Source organism: Cavia porcellus, unplaced genomic scaffold, assembly GCF_034190915.1.
Source record: "Cavia porcellus strain 051 isolate PalLab524CR breed Dunkin Hartley unplaced genomic scaffold, mCavPor4.1 scaffold_3, whole genome shotgun sequence".
NCBI classification, from domain to species: Eukaryota; Metazoa; Chordata; class Mammalia; order Rodentia; family Caviidae; genus Cavia; species Cavia porcellus.
The window spans coordinates 7,256,719-7,281,451 of NW_026947486.1; positions in this window are offsets into that span (position 1 = coordinate 7,256,719).

Sequence of the window (24,733 nt, forward strand, 5' to 3'; positions counted from 1 at the left end):
AGATTTTTCTTTTGTGAGAATAATTCCTACATATTTCATTTTTTTAGTTGCTAGTGTGAAGGGTGTGGTTTCTCTTATTTCTCTCTGAGCGATTTTGTTGTTAGTGTATATAAATGCTGTTGATTTTTGAGTATTGACTCTGTATCCAGCTACATTGCTGAATTTATTTACTATATCTAGGAGTCTTTCAATGAAGTATTGGGCATCTTCTATGTAGAGTATCATGTCCTCTGCAAATAATGATAATTTAACTTCCTCTTTTCCTCTCTTTACCCCTTTTATTTCTCTATATTGTCTAATTGCTCTGGCTAGTATTTCCAGTACTTTGTTTAATAGGAGTAGGGATAAGGAATATCCTTGTCTGTGCCTCATATTAAGATAAAGGCTTTCAGTTTTTGGCCATTTAATATGATGTTGGTTGTTGGTTTGAATTTTAGATGGCCTTTATCATACTGAGTTAAAGACCATCTAGTCCAATTCTCTGTAATGTTCTTATCATGAATTAGTGTTGGACCTTATCAAAAGCTTTTTCTGAATCTGTAGAAATGATGATGTGATTCTTACTTTTGGGTCTATTTATATTGTAGGTTACATTTATTGATTTACATAATTTGACCCATCCTTGCAAACCTGGGATGAATCCCACTTGATCAGGTGTATAATCTTCTTGATGATTTGCTGTATCCTGTTTGCCAATATTTTATTGAGAATTTTTGAATTTGTGTTCATAAGGAGACTGGCCTGTAGTTCTCTTTTTTTAGTTGGGTCTTTCTCAGGTTTTGGTACTAGAGTAATATTTGCTTCTGGGAATGACTTAGGAAGAATTGCTTCCCTTTCAACTTCATTGAAGAATTTGAGAAGTGTCAGCATTAACACTTTGCATTTCTTGTAGAATTCTGCAGTGAATCAGTATGGGCCTGGGCTTTTCTTTGTTGGTAAAGACTAAATTGCCTTTTCAATTTCATTAGTTGAAATAGGGTTATTTAGCAGTTTTACATCTTCTTGACCCATCTTTGTTAGTTCATATGTTTCTAGGAATCTGTCTGTTTTTTCTGGGTTATTGATCACATGAGAGTAACAGTTTTTGAAATACTTGTTGATGATCTTCTGTATTTCCACAGAGTCTATAATGATTTTAACTTTTTCCATTCTTTATTGCATGAATTTGAGTTTTTCTTTCCTTTTTAAATAAGGTTGCCTAGGGGCTTATCAATTTTATTTATTCTTTCAAAAACCAACTCTTCAATTCACTGATTCTTTGGATTGTTTTCTTAGTCTCTATTATATTGTTTTCTTCTCTGATTTTTATAATTTCCTCTCTTATTTTGGCTTTGGGATTGACTTGTTCTTCTTTTTAATATTCTGTTTTTATGTTGAATTTCTGGGATGATGATTATTAAATGTCTGGGTGTAGTTTTATTTGGTTGTGGCTATTTGGATTCTGTATGCTTCACTAATCCATATGTCAGTTTCTATTCTCATGTTTGGGAAATTTTCAGCTATTACTACTGTAAGTAGCCTCTTGATATCATTTGTTTGTCCCCTTCTTTTTCATTTATCCCTGTCAATCTTATGCTGTTTTTCTTTGCTTCATCTTGAGGCTGTTGAATTGTTATTTCCTGATTCCTTTTTATTTTAAAAAGATCTTTCCTTTCCTGTTCACTAGCTGCAATCTTGTCTCTGAGGTCTCAAATTGTGTCTTCACTTTCACTGAGGTAGTTTTGACAACTTTCAGTGGAAGTTTGGATTTCCTGTGTATCTCGTTGAATTTGCTTCATGCATTCTTTCTGTTTCTTATATTGTTCATCCAGGGATTGTATCTTTTTGCATTGTTCTTCTACTTTTTTACTTTGTCTTCTTTAAATGTGTTCAGCATTTTGGGGCTGGGGATTTAGTTCAGTGGCATGAGTGCCTGCTTTGCAAGTATATGGTCGTGAGTTCGATCCCTAGTACTGATAAAAAAAAAATAGATGTGTTCAACATTTCTTTCATTTCTTTTATCATTTCTTTTTTTATCTGGGAGATTATTTTTAATTTGTGTTCATTTATAGCTTCCCGGAGTTGCTTCTTTATTAAAGTTGCTATCATTTCAGGTATATGACTTATATTTTTTTCTATGTACATGGCTCCTAGGCTTTCTTGGGATGGGCTGGAGGTCAAGATTGGTTTCACACTGTCTTGATATGTTTGATGCTATAGTAAACAAAGTTATATTCAAATATTTCAAGGAAAAAGACACTATGATAACTACTATCAAATTGGATTATTTGGTGGTGAAGCACTAGGTTGCTGAAATTGTCATGCTTTGACCTGTATTGTTATGTTGTTGTGTCCTCTTTTATCTTAATCTCCCCCTTATTCATTAAAAATTATTTATTTATTTTTTTATTATTTTTTAATTAAGGGGAAAAACCAAGAAAAAATTAGCAGGATATGTTATAGTAACTTTTTTGATTTCCTATTAATTTGATCTGAAGCCCTGTATTACTCCCGCTATCTTGTTTTGACTGATTAGACTCTGTTCCATTCTGTTTGATAGTTTCAAGTTTGAGAGTACAGGCAACTACTTTGAAGGCAATAAGATTTACTATGGTGCCCATTCTGATTTGACTACTATGTTCTTTTGAAATCCTGTAATGTATCCAATGTTTAGGTTTTATTGGTCTTGTTCTGTACTGTTTTGTTCAACTTTATTACACCTAATGATTTAGGCAATTATTTTTAAGGAAACAAGAGGCATTATGGTAAGCATTGTTGATAACCTTGTACTCTGTTTTACATCATGTGCTATGTCTATCCTTGGTTTTGACTGACAGCTTTATTTTGTCGTATTTGGTTTTATTCTCTTCCAAAAAAAGTAGTAAGAACGGGAGTAATAAGACCCCAAATGTGTAAATTTTGTTGTAAAAAGAGAGAGGAAAGAAAAAGTCCTCTAAAGGATACAACTGCAAGTGTGTTTAGGTGTGTTAAGGTAGATAACCATATTACTGAGATTTTGTTGGATCATTGAACACAACTGTTTGCAGTCTCACTGTTTGAATGTCCACTTTGTATGCTTTAATCCTGTAACTTGAACAACTATTTCTAAGATGACAATATGTAATCTATTAACTAGTGACTTCTTATGGTTTTATTTTTTGGTGGGGGGATTTTGTACTACTTGTACCCTTACACTGTTTTGTTTTGTTTCTTTTTTTCCTTCTAAATAAATAAAAAAAAAAGATTGGATTTTGGTCTTTTGTCTTGTCACTTTCCTACATTTCCATGTTTTGAGTGATGTTCCAAGCTTCCTCTGGATGTGTTGCAAATCTCTTATACCCTTGGCTCCTGAAATTGAATCAAAGTTGCTGAGCAAGGTGCAGTCAGGCCCTCAGGACCTCCTGTGCCACCCGCTGTGTTCCAGGAAGCTGGGAGAGCTCCTAACAGCTGGGCCCTTCCCAGGCTAGTGCCAGCATGATGAAACTCACCTCTTGTACCCTCAGCTCCCTGTATTAAAGGAATGTCACTGGCCATGGTCAAGTCAGGCCAGGGAAACCTCCCAAGCCTAGTCCAGTGATTCAGGAAGCTGGGCAGGCACTTAACCGCTTTGAGTGAAGGTCTTAAACTCTCCCCACTGCTGCGGAAATGGAATACACGTAGCACAGCCTCAGCTCCCAGGATCGAAATAAGGTCACTGGGCGTGGTCCAGTCAAGCCTGCAAAACCTCCCTAGCTGAGTGCAACGTGTCTGAAAGCTGGGCAGGCACTTAACCACTGGGAGCAATGGTCTTAAACTCTGTCTGGGGCAGCACTGCACGCTGGAACACACCTTGAATGGTCTCAGCTCCCCAGATACTACAGTGACATTTTAATATACACATTGTACACCTTCTTGTACCTGACTATCTGGTCATCTAACTCTAGAATAAGAAATACTGCATTCCTGAAGGCCATAACCAACAGCTCAATGCTGTAAGGAAAGAGAATGTTCTTTAAAGACCATTTTGCCTTGGGCAGGGTCCTGGTTTAAATTAAGAATTTATGTTTCTTGGAGTCCGGAAGAACATGGCGGATAGATAGCAGCACCCTTGGAGGCTCTCTGAGAAACCGCACTTGGAATCCAGGAATGGTGCCGGACAGGAAGTCCTAAGCAAGGGGGGATATTCTTTGCTGACTCAGGAACGAACTAAATTAAGAGAAACCAACTGGAAATGCAATTCCGGTGATATAGCAGGAACAGATAAGGTCTCAGCATGGAAGCCGGACCCCGCGCTACTGGAAACTGTGATTTCAATTACCTGCAGCCGTTGTTGCGTCCTGGTCAGCACAGCGAGGAGAGAGGCATGAAAGCTCGGAGAGTGGGAAGCATTAGAAGGAGTTGGGAGTGGGACTGGCTGGGTGCCCTGCATCAATTGGTGGTGAGTGAGCAAATCAGGACCTTTCCATAGAGAAGTAGGCTTCAGCGGAGGACATACTTGGACTGGGCAGATTTCCTGGAATGAGATGCTGCAGTGACTTCAGTCACATATCCCCCTCTCAAGCAGGTTTGGTGGGGAGTGCCTGGCCTGTGAAACACCACTAGCTGAGACCTAATAGACTAGCCCAACTCAGGTCCCAAAGCCTGGAGGTACACCCTAGTGGTGAAGCCTTTGGAAGGTTGACCTGGAGGGGTGGGCCTGGCATAGACTGCCCAGGTCTGTGTCTCCCTGGTGCGTTGCAGTGGGCGGGAACACCTAGCCGGTGTAATTCAAACAGATTGTCGCTGACAGAGAAGGAAGCTGGGCCTCCTATAAATGCTTAAATATAAGGAACAAAGAATATGGGAAGAGGGAGCAACAAGAAAGGGTCCTCGGCCCCCAATCCTGAGAAACATGCAACAGCAGACACGACACCAATAGACATAAAGCCCTATCTCTAGAGCCTCATAGACGAGTTTAGGAATGAAGTTATTAATGAGCTGAAGCAAGATATAAGCAGAATAGTTAGAGAAATGCTAAGTACTGCCCAAGAAAAAACAGATGGTGGAATGGAAGAACAGAAAAAAAGGGGAGAATTGTTTGATGAAGAAGATAGAGAAAACATAGAATACGTAAAGCAGGTTCAAAGAGATTACCAGGAAACTAAAAACTCTATCGAAAACTGGCATAATAGCTTGAAAGAAACTAAGGACAGATTATCTGAACTGGAGAGCAGATTTGTAATATGGGAGCATGAGATGAAAAACTTTTTAAAAATAACAAAAAAACAAACAGCAACAATACAAAAACTAGAAGATGATAAGAGGATCTATAACTTAAGAATTAAGAAAATAAGAGAAGAAGTGGGGACACAAACAAATGGACTACAAAAGCTATTCACAGAAATAATCCAAGAGAATTTCCCTAATTTAGCAAATGGTAAAGTTACTCAGATATATGAGGCATACAGGACTCCAGCCACCTACAACCCAAACAGAGCTACACCCAGGCATATCATAATCAAAATTCCAGAAATCCAATATAAGAACAGAATATTAAAAGCCATCAGAGACAAGAAACAGATCACTTACAAGGGAACACCCATCAGAATTACAGCAGACTTCTCGGCACAAACCATCAAATCACGACGAGCGTGGGGGGAAATAATTCAAGCTTTGAAAGGTAATAACCTACAGCCAAGATTGATATATCCTGCACAACTGTCCCTAGAAATTGATGGAAAAACAAGGTGCTTCCAAGATAAAGAGGAACTAGGGTAATTTGCAACCACTAATTCAACTCTACAGAGAATACTGCAGGATAGTCTAAAAAAGGAAAATACCAAGATTCCAGAAATAGTGGCAGAGAGGCCACAATGAATGGAGCAGAAAATGAAATGAAGAAGACAAACTGACAACAAACGACAGAAAAAGAGCTCAAAAGAAATGAGGCAGAGAAGATCAGAAGGTAGGAACAGCCATTTTGGAGAAAACAAGACATCATAATAGCCAGTGCTGATTTCGTATCATCTTGTTTTCAAGTCCCATCAAACTTGTATTCTTCTGTCTCCATTGGTCTTAAAAGGTTGTATCTTATTGGATTTTATTATATATGATAATATAAGCAAAAACTTTTATAGACAAGGAGTTTATATAGAAATTATTGTTCATTTTCTGTTAATTGGTTCTAAATACCCTGTAATAGTGTCATTCTCTTGAATGGTTTTATAGTGTCTTGATATGTTTGGTACTACAGTATAAGAAGTTATACTCAAAGATTTCAAGGAAAGAGACACTATGGTAACTATTTTTATGTCAGGATATTTGTGGTGAAACACTATTTTGCTTAAATGGTTATGTTTTGACCTGTGCTGTTCTGTTGTTATGCCCTCTTTTATCTCAATCCCCCCCTTTTTAATTATTTACTTTTTTTCTTTTTATTTTTTGATTAAGGGAAAAATAAATAAAAAAATAGCAGGATACATTATAATAATCTGCTTTGATTTCCTATTAACTTGATTTGAAATCCTGTATTGCCCTCACCATCTTGTTTTGACTGATTTTCCTCTATTCTGCTTTGCTTGATAGTACCAAGTTCAAAAGTATAGGCATAACTGTGAAGACAATAAGAATCATTATGACACCCATTTCGGTTGACTATTATTTTCTTTTAAAATCCTGTAATGTCTCCAATGCTTTGGTTTTATTCTTTACTGTTTAGTTCAATTTTATTATAACTGCCAATTCTTCTTAAAATAGCAAGAGGCAGTATGGTAACCATTGTTGATCACCTTATATTTTGTTTTTACATTATCTATTATGTTCATCCTTTTGATTTGACTGACTCTGTTCTGATATGTCACATTTGGTTTTACTTTCTTCAAAAAAAGTAATAAGAACTGTGGGAGTAATAAAACCCAAAATGTGTAATTGTCATTGTACAAAAGAAAAGAAAAGAAAGTGCTCTAAAGGTTATAACTGCATATATGTTTAAGTGTATAAGATAGATAACCATATTACTGAGTATTTTTTGGATCACTGAACTTTGCACTCTCACTGTTTGAAGGTCCACTTTATATGCTTCAATTTTGTAACTTGAACAACTATTTCTAAGATGAGAATATGTAATCTATTAACTAGTGATTTCTTACTGTTTATTTTTTAAATTTTGTATTACTTGTACCCTTTTTCTGTTTTTTTCCCTTTTTCTCCTTAAATAAAAAAGGAAAAAAAAGAAAAGAATTTGTTTCTTTTAAATTTCTTGTGTAGTTTCTTTACATAACCAAAACCCTTGATGAAATTCTGTTCATCTAAAAAGGACCAGAGGAAATTTTACAACTCTACAGTAACTTCTAAGCAAAAAAAATGAAGATACATGTCATAGTTAACCTGGTTCCTGAACCCTAGGAGTAATTTTTGTGCACATGAAAATATAGTCAAAGTTCACTTTGGGCAGATGCTTTCATGGCACTGATTGAAGAGTTTCCTCAAGAGACAAAGATCAAGGAAAGAAGACAGTGACAAGCTAGTTCCTCCTTGTGCTAAGACCAAGCTTTCTGGTGATGGGGTGATTGATTAACTTTGAAGTTCTTATTAGTGCTTTATGAGAAGAAGAATTTATTGTCCTAGGGCAAGAGCACAACATGAATTACCAAAAATTTCAAGAATAACCCACAGTTGGGGAATGAAAACACATTAGAAAATGACAAGTCGCATAAATCTCTTCTTGCCAATGTGTTTTATGAATCCTCTATTATTATCCAACAGCCTAAGTTGTAACCAATTGCTTTTATTACTGTAGTTTTCAAGGGGGACCCACACATGGGCTTGTTAGGTGCCTTTTCTCATCCTTGCTGCTTAGAACTGAATATGGAATTCTATTGGTTGGGATTTGCTATTGATGTCCATCCTTCCATCCAAATGATACAATATTTCAACCAGATTTTGTTTCCCAGATTCACACAAAATGATCATGCCTAAAATGTCTGAGACTTACTTGCTACCAGCTAGGTATTCTGGCTCAACAACTCAGAAAAAGCATCACTCTTATGACAAAACTAGTTGTAGAGGAATCTCTCGATAATCTGTATAAAAATCTCACATCCACTAAACACCACACCTGCTGACATCTTTAAATTCAGGTCATTTTACATATTATTAACTACATTCACTCAAACAGAATAATGTTGCTTTAGTGCACAACTATGAACAAATATTATATATGCTGGATTTAAATTGTCTGGGTATTTTGCACAAGGCCAAAACTCATGTGGCCAGTAATCATGGCAATAATAACCACTCTGTGAAAATTTAGGGAGGAATGAGATTTTAGCTCAGGTGCTGTGCTCTATTTCTGGGATCCAGGAAAGTCTTCTTACAAGCCAAGAAAATTAAATAGTTCTCTGGGAAGAGTCGTATAAAATCTACTTGTTACTCTTATGGCATAAATTGAAGAAGTAAACCTTCTGTAGTTTGGGAAAAGGTAGTGGCCACAACATGTCCAGATTTTGTAAGTCATCTGTGTTGTGAAGACTGACCACTGCACTCATCCCTCAGGCACAAATTACGATCAGTGCTGCTGTGGCAGTTAGGTCAATCAAAAATTTGTTAATTTCTGCTAGTTTGTGGAATGCTTGGTTGCTTGCTTGCTATGTGCCTTCCTTCTCTCCATTCCTTATTTGAAGTATAAAAAATTGAAGTATAAAATTCACCTATTGCATCAATTCAATTTTTAGTAAACTTATTAAGTTGTATAACCATTGTTATAATCCAGGTTGAGCTTCTGTCACTTCCAAAATACTCAAGTTGACAGGCAGCCATTCTCCACTCCCTATCTTGTAGACATGGGGAAGAAAATCATTGACCTTTCTGTTTGTGCATATTTACCTTTTCTTTAGATTTCATATAATATAATTTTGTTCACAAGCCCAAGAGAAGTAACTCTGAATTAGGAGTAGAATCTCGAGATGAACAAAGAATGTAGAGATGAAAGAGAAGCTTTGTTAGTTCAGTCCAGTGGATTAACTGTGACAAATATGTCATCAGGATAAATAGGAGCATCCTCAAATTATCAATGAAGCAATGCCAGAATGTGAACAGGGCAAAATGAATGTAACTGAATGTTTGAACTAGAGTCATTAACTAATGAAGATAGGTCCACCTTATCATTGCAGTGGTAACCGTGGCGAAAGACAGTGAAAGAGGCAAAGGAAAAGAGTCGCAAGGCCATAAGTTCACCACAGCAATTAGTGAAGAGGTGTAAATCCATCAAATAATAAAAGAAATGTGTAGTGGTATATCTGCAAAGGGAATGTGGATAAGAAAAAGAATAAAACCTGTACACTAAGTGCAAGCATCTACATATTCAGGCAATGTGAAGATGTAAAGAAATAAAGTTCCTCAAACTTGTACAGAGTTAGTATAACTGGAAAGGAAGATAAATGCCCAAAACAAATAGGCAGGAACTTCACACATGTACAATGCAGTGGAACAACTGGTCAGGGAATATAAACAAATAAAGAGAAAGATGCTACACCATCAAGCAGTGGAGTTACAGAGAAGAGATAGTGATTGAGATTAGAGGAAGATTCTCAACCTATTTGTGCACTGGTATAAGTAAGAAATAGTTAGAAACAGAGACAGACATGAGTCAACACCATCATGATAATGGTACAAATGGACAATGAACATAAACAGGGCCAAGAAGAGAAGCCCTACCATTAGAACAATCATATCTTTCTCAAAGTGCAATGATGAGAAACCCTGATCCTTACCATTGTGGTAACAAGGAAATTCTCACCATCAATTCCAGGGTGAAATCTGTGTACAAGAAGGAGGTACATCATCAGTGTAGTGACAACTCTGGACAGAGAATGCAATCATAGCAAAAGGGCTAAGTGCATCAGCATTGTAGTATAAGTAGTAAGGGTTATCAGTGGTACACGGTGAATGAACCTTTTCCTGTCAGTATGTAGTACAGTGAAAGGTATGTTAACAGAGCCAAGATGAAAAGCTTTTAACTGTAAGATGTGAGATGTAACCAGAATAGGGTACAAACAGACTAATATCTACAACAAACAGCCTATCATTCTAGTGATAGAAGCTGTTAATTAGCCAAGAGGAGGACGCAAGTGTCATCTCTCAGCAGAGAGTGAAGATGAGGTTCAGGGCACAAACGTGTGATTAGTGAGCAGAAGATCTTTGATCAATAACTTCAGGGGTATAACTTGTCCAAAGATGTTAGCAGGGCAGAGAAGAGCAAACACATAATTCTGATATAGAGGTATAACTAAACTGGGTATGTGTAAAGCTGAAATATGCACATTTGCAGAGAGTCAGTGTAGTGGGGTCACTGAGTGCATTGGGGTCACTGAGTGTAGCAGGGAATTTGAGCGGGGCCAAGAGAAGGAGTCCTGCCCTATCAGTGCACTAGTAGATTAGCATAACTGGCTAGAGGGTACTTACTACGTTTGCAAAGATAAGCAGGCCTGTGACACAGTTGTGATAGTATAGCTACACAGATGATGAGAATAGGACAAAGAAGATTGTAGTGCCCTCTGTGAATTCATGACATAACTGGGCTGGAATGTAACTATGACAAATAGAAAGACCCACACAGATTTTGTGCACCAAGCTGCACTGAAATTTGAACAAGGGAAAGATAGTGATTCCTGACTTATCAATACAAAGATGGAACTGGTTGCAGAGTGTGATAAATACAAATAAGAGTCCTACCTCAAGAGTTTGGGGATGAAATGTAAAAAAGGATGTAAGCAGTAAAACAGGAAAATTCTCATGCCGTTAGTATAAAGGACAGGGCATATGAAAAGAACAAGGTGAAACAGCCTCAAAATATCACTCGAGTGGTGTATTCTAGCATGGTTATGTGAATGAGGAAAAAAGGGGATAATGTCCATCGAGTATACCATAGTTTCACTTCAGAGGGCAAGGATGGAACCAGAAGTAGCATATCCAAAACACCTGTGAAATGTTGTGGACCAGTAATGGGAAGCAAGTCAAGGGAAACATCAGCGCCAAAATGTGAGTGCAGAGGAAAACTTAATAAGCAAGGGGATATCCTCACACCATCACTACTGTGTTGTGCAGTCACCAGGAGCAAAGCAGAGGGTCACTGTACCTTCAGTGCAGTTCTATAACTGGGTATAGAATATGAACAGGGAGAAGAAGAGCAGCTTGACACCATCAGGGTCTCATAGCGTGAAAAGAGAAATGGAAATTTTGAAGAGTAGCAGCCTCAAGTTTTTTATGTATTGTTTAAATTAATAGAAAATGTGAACAGAACAAACAGAGATCCTTATACCCAAATATGTCCTGTGTTCAGCATCACACAAATACAGGTGAGCACATCTATATTATAAGTTCAACGATGTAACCAGGCCTGATGAAAGCAGGGCAAAGAGGGCAAGAACTGATTCATTAATGTGATGTTCAAACTGTAGAGTGAAAAGGAAAGGCTTGAGTGATAGATTCTGTGGAAAAATTACACAGAAGCTATGTATGAAACAAATAAGGGAACAGATCATTGGTGCCATGGTGTAATCTAGAAAATAATATAACAATGCAAAGAGGAAGGATCTAATGTGAGAGTGAGTATTTACAGGTTAAATAGTAGGAACACTAGCCCATGAGTTCAGTGGGTATTTGAGAAGTTAATGGGAAAGGGGCAGATAAGAAGAGATTGGCTCTACAAAGTCATCCATGTAATTGAAAAGGAAATGTAAAAAAGGAAAATAGCTATACCATTACTAGACTTATATATCTGGACAAAGCTGTGAACAGAGTAAACTGTATGAACTCTACCCTATCATTGCAGAGGTAGATCTACTGCAATGGAGCAAAAAGAAAAAGTTCCATTAATCTAAGCTGCAGTGCAGTAAGCAGAAGCAGAGAGACAGGGAGGGAAAGAGGAAGAGATGGATTGAGATCCAGATCTGCACTTTAGGAAGTGTGGAACCTGGGGAAAGGAAACATGAACAATAAAAGAGAAATCACCATGTAGTGGTGTAATTATACCACAATATTGACAAAGGATAAGCCATAAATCATCAAGGTAGTGCTATAATGGGAAAGAAAATGTGAACAGGGGCACCTGACACCATCAGTATAGTGTGCAACTGGACGTAAGATGTGAATCAGGAAAAAAGGGACTCTATAACACTAGTACAGTGGTTCCTGGGACAATGGATCTGTATGTAGCCAACATGGAATCTACACTATCAGTGCAGTTACACTATTGGACAGGGCACTTGGATAGGGTGAAAAGAATAACGTTACAACATTGCAGTGTTTGCCTGGATAGAGGAGGAAAACAGGATGAATTGGAAGAGTCCAACACCTTCAATGTAGTTGTGTAAACAGAAAAGTTAAATAACTTGCCAAAGCAAAGCATACTGACTTATTAATGTACTGGTGTAAGTGGATAGGTTACATGAATGAGGAATAGTAAAGGAGCCCTTGGGCAGTAGGCCCTGAGTTTGATTAATAACAACAAAAAAGAAAAGAAAAGAAAAGTAAAAAGTAAAAGAGCCTTAATCAATCAGTATAGTGAGAATGTAACAGGGCTGAAAGTGTAAAGAAAGCAGGGAAACATTTATAAAGGACAGTGTGAAGCTATAGTTGTGACAGGAATGTGAATAAGACGCAAAAGTTCCTCCCCACATGGTCAGTGTGGTGGTCTGTGTGATACGGGGGTAAGAATGGTGCCGTGAATAGAAATAAAGCATCACTAGAGAAGTGATGGAAGTGAACAACAAAAGTAAATAGGGTAAACTATCATTGTAGAAGTGAATTAAAAGGAAAACATGAGCTGTGCAAGAAATGCAGCTTTCCAACATAAATACAAAAGATAAGGCAGAAGTGAAAACCATAAGCAAAAAGAAGTCTACCCCATCAATGTAGTGGTTAATGGAACAAGGGTCTAAATAGAATAAAAAGGAGGAACGCTGCACCATCATTGTAAAGTCAATGTGATAACGGACATGGACTCACTATAAGGATAGCCCCACATGATTATAGCAGTGGTAAAAATGGAAAGCCTAGGTTAAAGGAGCAAACCAAGTGAACCCTGCCTCATTCATGCAATGATATATCTAAGTGAATAAGAAAAAGAACGGGATCCCCTATGGTCATTATAGTGGTATAACAAGATGCAGGATAGGGCAAGGCAAAAAGGGTGCAGCCACATGCAATCAAAGCAGTGGAAAATCTGGAAGTTAGAAAAGGTAGAAATCTTGAATACATTGGTATAAAAACAGACTTTAGGAATAAAACCCATATCACACAGAAAATATCACAAAAAACCAACAACTGGTATCTCATCTTATTAAAAAGATTTTACACAGCAAAATAATCACTGACAAAGTGAAGAGATTTTGCTGTCTGATATTAGTCAAAAGCCTAACATCTAGAATATATAAAGCACACATAAAAAATCAAACATCCAATAAAAAATGAGAATCTGAAATCAATACTCCCTTCTCATGAAGTAGAAACTGCAAATAAATATATGAAAAAGTGGTTTGACATCACTAGTCATTCAAGAGACACAAATTGATACAGTGCTGAGATTTCATCTCACTCCAGAAAGAATGGCTATTATCAAGAAATAACAAATTGTGTTGGATCTGTGGAGAAAAAGGAACCCTTTTCCACTGTAAGTGGAAATGTAAACTGGTGCAACTACCATGGAAATCAGTGTGGACACTCCTCAAAAAGTAAAACTAGAGGTTCCATTTCATCCAGCTATACCCTTTCTTGGTATCATCCCCAAAGAATTAAAAGGCTCATACCACAGTAATATATGCATACCTATTTTATAGCAGCATAGTTTGTAATAGTTAATTCCTGGAAACAACCCAAATGCTGATCTACTGATGAATCAATAAGAAGATTTTAAAAAATACAATACTACTCTTTCATAAAGAATGATAAATTTGAGACATTTGTAGGTAAATAGATGTACCTTGAGACCACACACTTAAGTGAAATAAATTGAGCACACATGTTTAAATGTCACATTGTTTCTCTGGTGTAAGAAATTGGAAGGATAAATAAGGCCCAAAATGTTTAATAGATATCAGGAAACAGGAAGAAAACATTCAAGTAGGGAGGGGAACAAAGGAGGATAGAGAGAGAAAGGAAAGAAGGGAAAAGAAAATAGATAGACAAAAAATGTAAATAAAACTTTTGTAAGTAATGAGATGATGGGTAGAAAGGGAGTTAGGGAAAAAAGAATCAATATATATGAGCTACAGTACAAATTTCCTGTGATGAATGTGATCACATGAATATATAAAATGTACCATTAAAATTATTTTAAAAATAAAAAAATATTTTAAAGATAAAAGCAATGGAATCATTGAGAGACACATGGAGTTGCAATGGAGATAAAATTCTCAGAAGGCAATGATGTGTCTCATAGAGGATATGAATCAGAAAAAATGAAGGGTTATGTTACTTTAACAAGGAGCTATTATTGGACATTTGTGAATGAAGCATAAAGGAAGGCTGTCCACAATTAGTAGCAGTGGAACTGGAGTGAAAATTGTGCTAACCAGGTAAAAAGGAGCCCTTTATGTTCACTGTGGGACATAATTGAACAATTCATATGAGTGGAGCTAAGAAATGACCCTCAAAACATTGGAGCTGTTCAACATCAGACTTGAATGGTTTAAAGAGAAAGTTTTCCATCCATCAATAGTGAGTTGTACTTGGGTAGGGGAACTGAAAAAGGCAAAGAAAATCATCTCCACACCAAGAATACAGTGGTATGACTGGGAAGGAGACATGTGTGATCCAAGTGATGATAGTCCACATCTCCATTACAAGTGGTTCAAGTGGATGGGAGATATGAAAATAATAATAAATAGAAGCTCCACAACATCAGTATACTTGTATAATTGCTCATCAATGTGATCATAACATGTACATCCTCCTTATCTTCAAGAGTAGTGGACTCAGAAACTGGAAGGATGAGGTACAAAAGGAGGAAAAGTCTTAAATCATCAGTTGTGGTACAGTTTTGCAGAGATTGTGAATACACAAAGAGGAGCCCCCTTCATGTCATGATTTCAGTGATGTAACAGGACACAGGATTTGAATATATCAAAGAAGAGATTGACATGTCATTTTTGCAGTGGGATAATTGGGCAAATGAAAAGAATGGACCAAGCATGACAATGTACCACCAAGACTACTTAATGTGGGAAAGAAAGAAAGCAGAAAAGAGCATTCCAACGCAATCAGGATAGTCATAAACCAGAAAGTGAAAATCAATTGTGTGAGCAAGTACAACTCCATGTTATTACAGTATCTGGGTATGTGGTGACTGGGGTTATGATCAGGCCAAAGAGGAGAAATCCCTATCAGTGCAACTATTATTAACACAGAGAGTGACAAAGCCAAAATGAAAGAGTCTTTGACCATTAGTCAGTGGTACAACAGTGTAGTATTTGATTTATGCAAGAGTATTCCTGCACTATCAACGAGATGGTATAAACAGAAAGATGATGTGAGTAGTATAAACAGTAGTTTCCTTGGCACAGGAAAGGAATAGGTCAAATGAATGCTTCTCTGAACTATAACTTCATCTCTACATTATCAATTGTGTTAATGCAAAAAGTAAAATGGTTTAGAGAAGAACAGCACCACATCATCAGTGTGGTAGTGAAAATCAGCAAAATATGTGAAAGAAGCAATCTGAAGCATCTGCTCACATTTGTAGCACTATGTAACTGAGCATATATATGGCTGAGACAATGAACAGGGGCATCTCACATCAATATGTATGGTGCTTATCTAGGCAGGAGTTGAAAATGGAGGAACCATGAACCTTCAGGACACCGATGTAATTGTGCACGGCACATTAAGAGTTCTAATGTGGTCATTTGCACACCAGTAGGGTAATATGCCAACTAAAAAGAAAAAATAAACTGCATAAACAGGAACAGCTGCACAACATCACTTCAGTTTTAAGTGTTATAATAAAGAAAAGACAAATTTTGCACATCAGCCAATGTGAGGGAATTAAAGGGAATAAAGGGAATAAAGAGGAGCTGGACAAGACCTAGATATGAAGCACTTCCTGGTCAGTGCACTGGTAAGTCCCACCTCTATGCAATGGATTAACTGGATGACTGACATGAAATAGGCAAAAAATAGGAGTCCCCAAATAATAGTGCATAAGAGTAGCTGGACACCTGATGCTAAGAGGACATTTAAAAACATCCTCAGACTATAAAGTAGTGTTGTAACAGGGATTAAATGCACAATATGAGGAGTTTCCACATCAGCAGGGTGGTTGTGTAGTTAAGCAGAGAGGGGATGTAAAAATAAAGAGGAGAAAACTGCACCATTAATGCATCATACAGCTGGAAACACAACATAGATTGTACAAACAGTAAGATTCTGTGTGTTGGGTGTAGTGATACAAATGAAAAGCAGATTAGAAGAGGACAAAGATCCACCTCATTCCATCTATACAGCTGTATAAGTGAACAGAACGTGCAAATAGAGCAAAAAGAGATTTCTCTGTCTGCATCTCAGTGATGCAACTAGACAGGAGATTCATCATTGTCTAGAGAATATATGCACACTCTTAATGCAGGGCTATCATTGACCCAAACATGTAAATGAAGCAAAGAACAGAAACATTTCTTCATCACCAGAGTAGAGTGACTGGCCAGTAATGCAGGCACAACAAACAAGAAGATACAGTCTACTCAGTGTTCCTTATTGCAGAGGTGTACCTGTACAGGCTAATCAGAAGTACTCTAAGATCATCAGTGTCTTGCTATTTATGGGCACAGTGTATATACAGGAAAAATAGAAGGCACTCTGCTCCACCAATACAGTAAGTGTCAGAGTTGAAGATATAGGCAGCGCAGAGAGGAGTTCCACAATTTTAGGGTATGGAGTAACTGGGAAGACACCTGTCTATGAACCACTCTGACTGGTTCAATCTTAGTGATTTTGTACTAGATGGGTGACTTTGATGCAAGTAGTGTGGTCTCTCCCAAATCCATAAAAATTATAGTGCTGCTGTACCATGCCCCAGGATAATTATGTGTCTGCATTCATGATAGTGTGATTTACAGTCACAGTGTCATAAAACATTTCACCTGAAAGAGACTGATCTGCTTTCCAGGGTGTGAGGTGACCGTTGGACACTGGGAAGGTTCTTAGTTGAAAAACCAATTCTCTTCCCAGCTCATAGTCTATCACGTGCTTGTCTCATGATATATATCTCTGAAAACTCTCAAAGCAGAACTCCTAAATCTTCAGACACTCAAGTTGTCCAGGATATATAGCTTGATATAAATATGTGCCAAGCTTATGACCCTGGAATATTAGATGACTCACCTAGAAATCAAGTCAATAACCTAAACCCAGCCCAGATAATAGTGGCTAAAAATGGCCATACACTATCTGGAGGCTTGACAGATACAGGTTCAGGAGGAAGAAGAATGGGTCATAAGATGACCCTTGCCACAACTGGCAACTTATCAATATCTTCTGCTGCCATGATCAGGAAATCAATGAGCTGTGAACATTGAATCGTCCTCTTAACTCTGGAAGTGATTCTGTAGGCTGACCTGTACAACATTAGCAGAATGATGGCAGGAACATACACTATTTCTGAATGCCTCTTTTTCTGCTCTGGAAATGAAGGGGTCACATTGAGTTCAAGTAGGTAAAATGAGTATAGAAATACATGACAAATCAGTTTTCATGCATGTAAAATCTAAAATTTTAATATATTCAATGTGGCGGAAGCATGAGTCTCATAGTTTAAGGGACATGGTGGGGTCACCTTGAGAAGTAGAACAAGGATTGAGCAAGGTTGAATATTTGTGCACTGCATGGAGAGTTCATTCACAGGAGTGTGGAAAAGCAGCCATCTAACCCACATGCTTCCCATTAATTACCAAGCCCCTATGCTGCATCTGACAGTGGAGAGGTGTGTTTTTTCTAGAGTCCTCTTCTCACAGAAAGGAAGCACTTTTCTCTGGGTAGAGTAAGAGCTTTTCTAGTTCATTCTCGTAAGACAGCACAGTTTCATTTAGGAGGAGCTACTTTCATCTAATTCATTTCCCCACAAGAGGATCTTTAATTTCTTAAAAGTCTTCAGGCTGACAGCCTCCTCTTCTCACAGGGAAGCCAACAAGATGCTCTCCCTGACCCACAGCAGAGACTTCTTTTCCCTAATCAAAACAAAGATGTCCTATAATTTGCTGGTGAACTATTTGCAGTGATGGAGGGACCTGCTGATGCAAGGCAACTGGTTAACTCTGCATGTGTCAGCCCAATTAACAAACAAAGGCTACTGAGGATTATCTAAAAATTCTGAAAGTAACCTCTGTTGCCTCTACCATATTTGCCCCTTCCCTAGGACCCAGCAACTATGACATCAGTGCCTCACCCAGCTGGGCACTAAAATACTCTTCTCCAGCTGAGCTGGTGGATCAGTACTTGCACCATATGGATTCTGAAAGATGTCTAATTACAGCCTCAGTGACAGGTTCCAGAAAGAATCCCCTTCAGTTTCCAAGACTCATGAATTCCCATTTCTGTCTCACAAAATATTTTATTTTGTTGACTGGCTGACACTGATTTAGTTCAGACATAGAATGCACAACTATGTGAAGGTCAACAACTGCTCCTCTTGCTCCCCCCACAGCCCTTTGATACCTAAGCCACAGATGGGAATTATGCAGGAGAGGTATAGCAAAGCTAACGAACAAATTTTGCTGGGGAAATTTGTTCTTTCCTAACAGACTGTGCTGTCAGCAGAGAATGGAAGGGAAAAGTAAGCCCCTCTATGAACAAAAGTGTCTAAGGTCATCCTGAAAAAGATACTGTCACACTGTTCAAAAGTGTACCACAAGCATTCTTTTCCCTCTCATGTATTTCTGTTTTCTAGGTCTAACTGAATTATTCCTCTGCTGCCTGATGACCTGATTAGCGCACTGTGCTGCTGACTGCAAGGCAATTCTTGGATAAGGCCTTTGGTTTTAGGATCATTTACTATGGATTGGATATGTTAAGACCTTGATGTACTTTGCTCACCCATGTACTGGCTTCTGAGCACTCCTGTTTTTTTGCAAAAGCACAGTTCTTTATAAATACACCTAATTTCAAATCCTGGGCATGAGCTCTTAATTTTCACAAAATTAACCTGTAATCTAAAACCAAAACAAAACAACACTCCTAAACTACAAAAATTCTCACAGAGGGTTCAGGTCCCCCACCAAGCAATATGGCACATGAATGAAAAAAAAAAAAAAGACAAAGGGAGAAAATTTTGCAATTGAAGAGGCTCTGAGATGACCTAATGCTCTCAGTGGAACAAAAGTTCCAAGAATCAGAGCACTCAAGGCTTTTATTAGTATCAGTCAAGAAGGTGGGTGGAAGTCATGACAGTGCATGGAAAGAGAAACTTTTCAGGAATGATTGTGAGGAGAAACAGAGCACTCTTGCATAGGACATAGAGGGTCTCCAATTAGTGATGTAGCAGGTAATTTGATCTATGAAAGACTGGCACCTTTATGGCCAGGAAGGTATAATTCTTTTTGAGTCTCATGCGCTTAGTTGAGATGTTATCTCATGTATTAGCCTTGGGATTTTACAGGCTCTGGTTCCAGCCCTGATTCCAGCAGTTAGTGTGCCTGTGTGTAGGGGGTGGGATTCTGACCCATGTGCTGCAATGAGACACATTGGCACCTTGTCCCAGAGGGGGTCACATTCTTTTGGCCAATTAAGGGAATATCTGCTGCAATGAGCCAGCTCTGCATATCTCAGTGAATAGGGTTGAAGTAAAGGTCAGATAAATTTAGATCAAGAGGCTTTATTTCTCAGGGAAATCCAGCTTGGTGGTCTCCCACATTAAACTGTAATTTATTAGATAATTACTCCTTGTAATGAAAAAAAAAAAGGCAGAGAAATTTTCAACATTGGGTAAAGTTTCTTAGCCACAAAGACAAACAATGACACATCTCATTCTCCTACTCGAAGCTGTCCTCACCAAGGTCCTGTAGTCTTTTACCACCTCACAGTGCTGCTTTATTGAGATCTACTGATCCTTCCACTTCCAGGCCCTCGGAAAAACTATCATTGCAGACTTCTGAAACCTGTACTTGCTGTGCACAGTGGACTTAGTGAAAGAGTTGCTGGCCCAGACCGGACACTTTAACCAGGAAAAGCCTCAGCCAAGTTAGGGGGTTCCTGCCTCCCCCGCCCCTTTAGATTTGCTTGTAACCCTATACCCCCATCCCTGTAAGCCTGGCGCCAAACGTGTGCCAGTGAAATACCTGTGCATCCCTAATGCCCCTTGGGGTCCACCCCAGACAGAGGTTACTTATGGGCCTCACTCCACGTGTTGAAGAAGAAGAAGAAGAAGAAGAAGAAGAAGAAGAAGAAGAAGAAGAAGAAGAAGAAGAAGAAGAAGAAGAAGAAGAAGAAGGAGGAGAAAGGGAGAGTGTGTTCCAGAGAGAGACCACCGGCCCCGGGTGCAGTGGAGATGCTGCGCCCGGGGCCGGGGGAGGGCGGGGGGGGGTGTCTCTCCCCGCATTCCCGAAATAAAGGTTACTTATATTTTATATTTCTTATCTTTGCAGCCACCGCCGCCCACTACTTTCACGGCCCTCCACTCCACTCCTTCCACGGACCTCTTCCTCTCCCTCTTTCCCTTCCCCTCTTCTTCCCCTTCTTCTCAGACCTAACACTTAGTATATGCCCACTCTCCATTCCTTGATGCCTTGCCACTGCTGAAAAAGCACTGAGATTTCTGTTTGACTACCTTCCTTGCTAACTAAAGCCCATTCTGCTGTGAGAAACAGGACTCATGCCTATGATGTAGCCCTCAATCAGTTTCTGACAAGATTGTTCCGTTGCCTCAGAAAAGAGATAATTATGAGTTATGATGCAGATCCTACCTGGTCAAACCTTGGCTGGTCTCCTGTGAACTTCATTTTTTTTTTTAAACTAGAACACATACTTAGGCATTATAACCTCCTTTGATATATCCTTCCAGTTTTAGTAAGAATCTTGCTAAGTCATTTAACCAAGGAATCCTTGCCCTCTCTATCCAATAATCCTTCACATCAGATCAAATTTTTCATCCTTTTTCCTTGGTATCTGATCACTCTGGCCTGTCTTCAGCAAGACTTCTGTGATGTCTACTAATGCAGAACCATCACTCTGACATTTCCTCTTAATAATTTTCCTTCCACTGGTTTCTATCCTTGATTATAAATTCTCATCTGTCCATAGTGTATTCTGAAATGAACCCAGTTGTATACTGAGGTCCATTTCCTATTTTCAATGGTTTGTAAGTAAAAGTATCTTCATTGCTTTAATATTTATCCAGCTCTAGTTTTAATAAGTGTGTGTGGACAACACTGACTCCCAGAGTTCCCCCAGAGAACTCATCTCTAGTCATAAATCCACAATGATAACTTGGTTTATAGTTTACTTTTATTGGCTGCATTCCCTTTCATCACTCCCTAACTCTTGTGTCTCCTGGAAACACCACAAACCCAAAAATAACTATTGTACTTGCACTTAAACTTCATCTCACATCTGTTATTTAGGAATGCAACATGAGACACTGCTTCAACATCCTCATCCATTGTTAGATAATTAGTCCCACTGTTGATCAGCAGCAGCTTCCTACAGGCTTGACACTGGGGGATTTTCCTTGAACAAGACTTGAATCACACATTTGCAGGTCTTTTTCAAATGGGAAGTATTAATAGGATGTTGCTTTTCTAGGATTATTTCTGCTCTTGAATGCCCAGAACAGCTAGCACTTATTATATATTTTCTAGGCCCGCCATAGAGTGAACACAGTATTACAAACATTTGTTTCCTTTAATTTTTGGATTGAATAACACAGAAAGGGGCTAAGTTCATTAAGAAATGGCAATAATCCTGATAACATCACTCTACGCAAAGGTCACATTCAATGATCCTATCAAAATTCAGGGTTGCTAGCCCAGAAGTATTTCTTGTTCCTCTAGATCAAATCATGTTGCCCTTTCTTTCTCAGCTCACGGGTGACTATACTCATATTGGTAGTGACCAGACAGAGATTTCTATTTCAACTGTGCTTACTAGAATCATTTGGTGTGTGGTATGTGTGTATGTGTGTGTGCGTGTTTGTGTGTGTGTGTGGTGTGTGTGTGTATGTGTGTGTGTATGTGTGTGTGTGTGTGTGAGAGATAGAGATAGAGAGAGAGAGAGAGAGAGAGAGAGAGAGAGAGACAGAGACAGAGACAGAGACAGAGAGTTAGTTTTTACTGAAGATTGAACCCAGGGCCTTTGAACTGAGCTATCCAAATCCCCTACCTTTTGAAAATATTTTGAGACAGAATGGCTAAATTGCTCATGCTGGATTCGAAATTGCACTCCTCTGGCCTTAATCACCCAGAATGCTAGGATTACAGATGTGGTGAGTGCATTGGCTTCTGGCAACATGATTTGGGCTCAGCAAACTCAAAGGCTTTTTAAAGTCAGACTATGAAAGACTATTTAATCAGACTTTTATACTAATCTATATTGTTTAGTAATTCTTTTCATTCTTGTCCTTTATGGAACTTGTGGTATTTCTTCCCTCATCTATATTTATCTAATTACGAATAACAACCAATTTTTACTACAGAAATATTTCAGATTTTAGATTCTTCATAAAAGCAACAAGCTAAGAGTAGCTTTTTCATAGCACCAGGGAAATATCAAATATTTGGAATATATCAGTGATATAAGGGAATGAAACTCCCAACCTATTGTATGTATGTCTTATACGAGTTTATGTTCTCTAACATCAAAGAATGAATTTTAAGAACAATAGAGGTTAAGATCAGAATATATTTATTGAAAGAAAAAGGTTGCCAGAGAGAGAGAGAGAGAGAGAGAGAGAGAGAGAGAGAGAGAGACAGACAGACAGACAGACAGAAGTAGTTGCCAAAGTTCCATCTTTTCTAGGGAGTTTATAGAACAAAACCACAAAGTGAGACAGGGCTAAGATGGGGAAAATATGACAGAAATATGATCAAACAATAAGAATAATTGCTCAGGTAAAATTTATTAAATTGAGGAAAAATGGAGAAGCAAGTCATGTTGCAAGCAAGCATGCTTAAAAACCAATGACTTTCCCTGTAGGGCTGTGGAATGGTGATTCTTGGCTTCCTCAGGATGAGATACCTAGTTATAATATCAATCTGGGTGTATTTGCTTGATTTTTGTCTTGAGGATTGGTCTATGGAGGGAGGTGTCTGTCTCCCTCACAGTTGCAAGGTGTGTGACCTGCTACATTGGTCCCTCACCCTATTTGACTGCTTATAATATATATTTTTTGTCTTTTTCCTTTTTATCGGTACTGGGGATCGAACTCACGACTGCCTGCTTGCAAGGCAGGCACTTATGCCCCTGAGCTAAATCCCCAGCCCCTATAATATTTCTATATAACTGAGTAGCTTGTAACATTAGGAAGTCTAGAATTTCTAAGTAAAGTTCATTCAGTCGCATATTCATTCTAAGTACCAGGTGTGATAGTAAAATAAAATAAATGTTTAAATAAAACATGTTTACAGTAAAAGACACATTGTCATCAATCTACCTCACTTTGAAAACACTTATTGTCTTTCCTGTCTCTTCTGAAGCAGTTCTGGAAGTCCTCTTCAATGAGTATCTTTATCTGTACTGCTGTGACTGCCTCATGTCTGGCATCAACTGAAACATTTATATGTTACTGTCGTTTTCGACTTTGGGAAGGGGAGAATTTGTGCAGTTTCAGATTCTGATTAGGTGAATAATACCAAGGAGCACACACTCTACTGTTTTCACAAGCCTATTTTCCCCCTAGATGGCACTCAGCAGCAATGTTCTCCATAATTTTTTTGTCACATGTTGTAAAGGTACCCATGAAAAAGAACTTTTGAGTGCTGCTTTAGAAACTGGCCAATTGTATGAGATACATACATTCAAAGCAAATAGCAGTATTTTGAGGGAAAATAATGGTAATATGACTTTTATTGCAATACATTTTTTAAAAATTAGCCATCTCCTTTAATCCTCTTTTACAATGCTCAAGGCACTGGTGATGTACTGGCAATTAAACAAATATTGAATCTTTTTAGGAAGTTTACATTCCTAAAAATAGAAATAGAGTTAGATACTGATACAAAAAGCTCAACACATCCATTCTAACATATTTGAGTAGTTGGAAAAACAAAGCCTCAACCAAGTAAAGCCCCTGTTGGCTTAATGGACAGGCATCATGGTGGCTTTCAAATTTATATTATTCATATATATTTTAGAAGGGAATTTTTTAACCAAATTGCTTTTTTCAAACAGGTTACATTTAATTTATTTTAAACATTTTCAGTTTTTTTTATTTTGAAATGAAAAAAGAATAAAAACAATAATACAGAATTTCAAAACAAAATAATGTTGTCATCAAAGTAGTTCAGATTACAAGATATAGATATGAAAAAATGATCAATCAAACTGAAAGTACAAATCATTATCTTTGAAGAAATAACAGAGATTAGCAATATAGTTATTTATCATATATATAATTTCCTTTCGTTTTTCTCTTCTCCCATATCTCAACCGTACCTACAATAATTACTAAGAATTTTTATATTTAAGTGATATCCTCCCTTACTCCAGGAGTTCTATTGGGCAGTTGTACTTCATAAATGTTTAAATATATTTTGAATTTTCCTGTTTTGTGCATTATACAATGTACACATACATCAAACTGCTGTATGATACCACA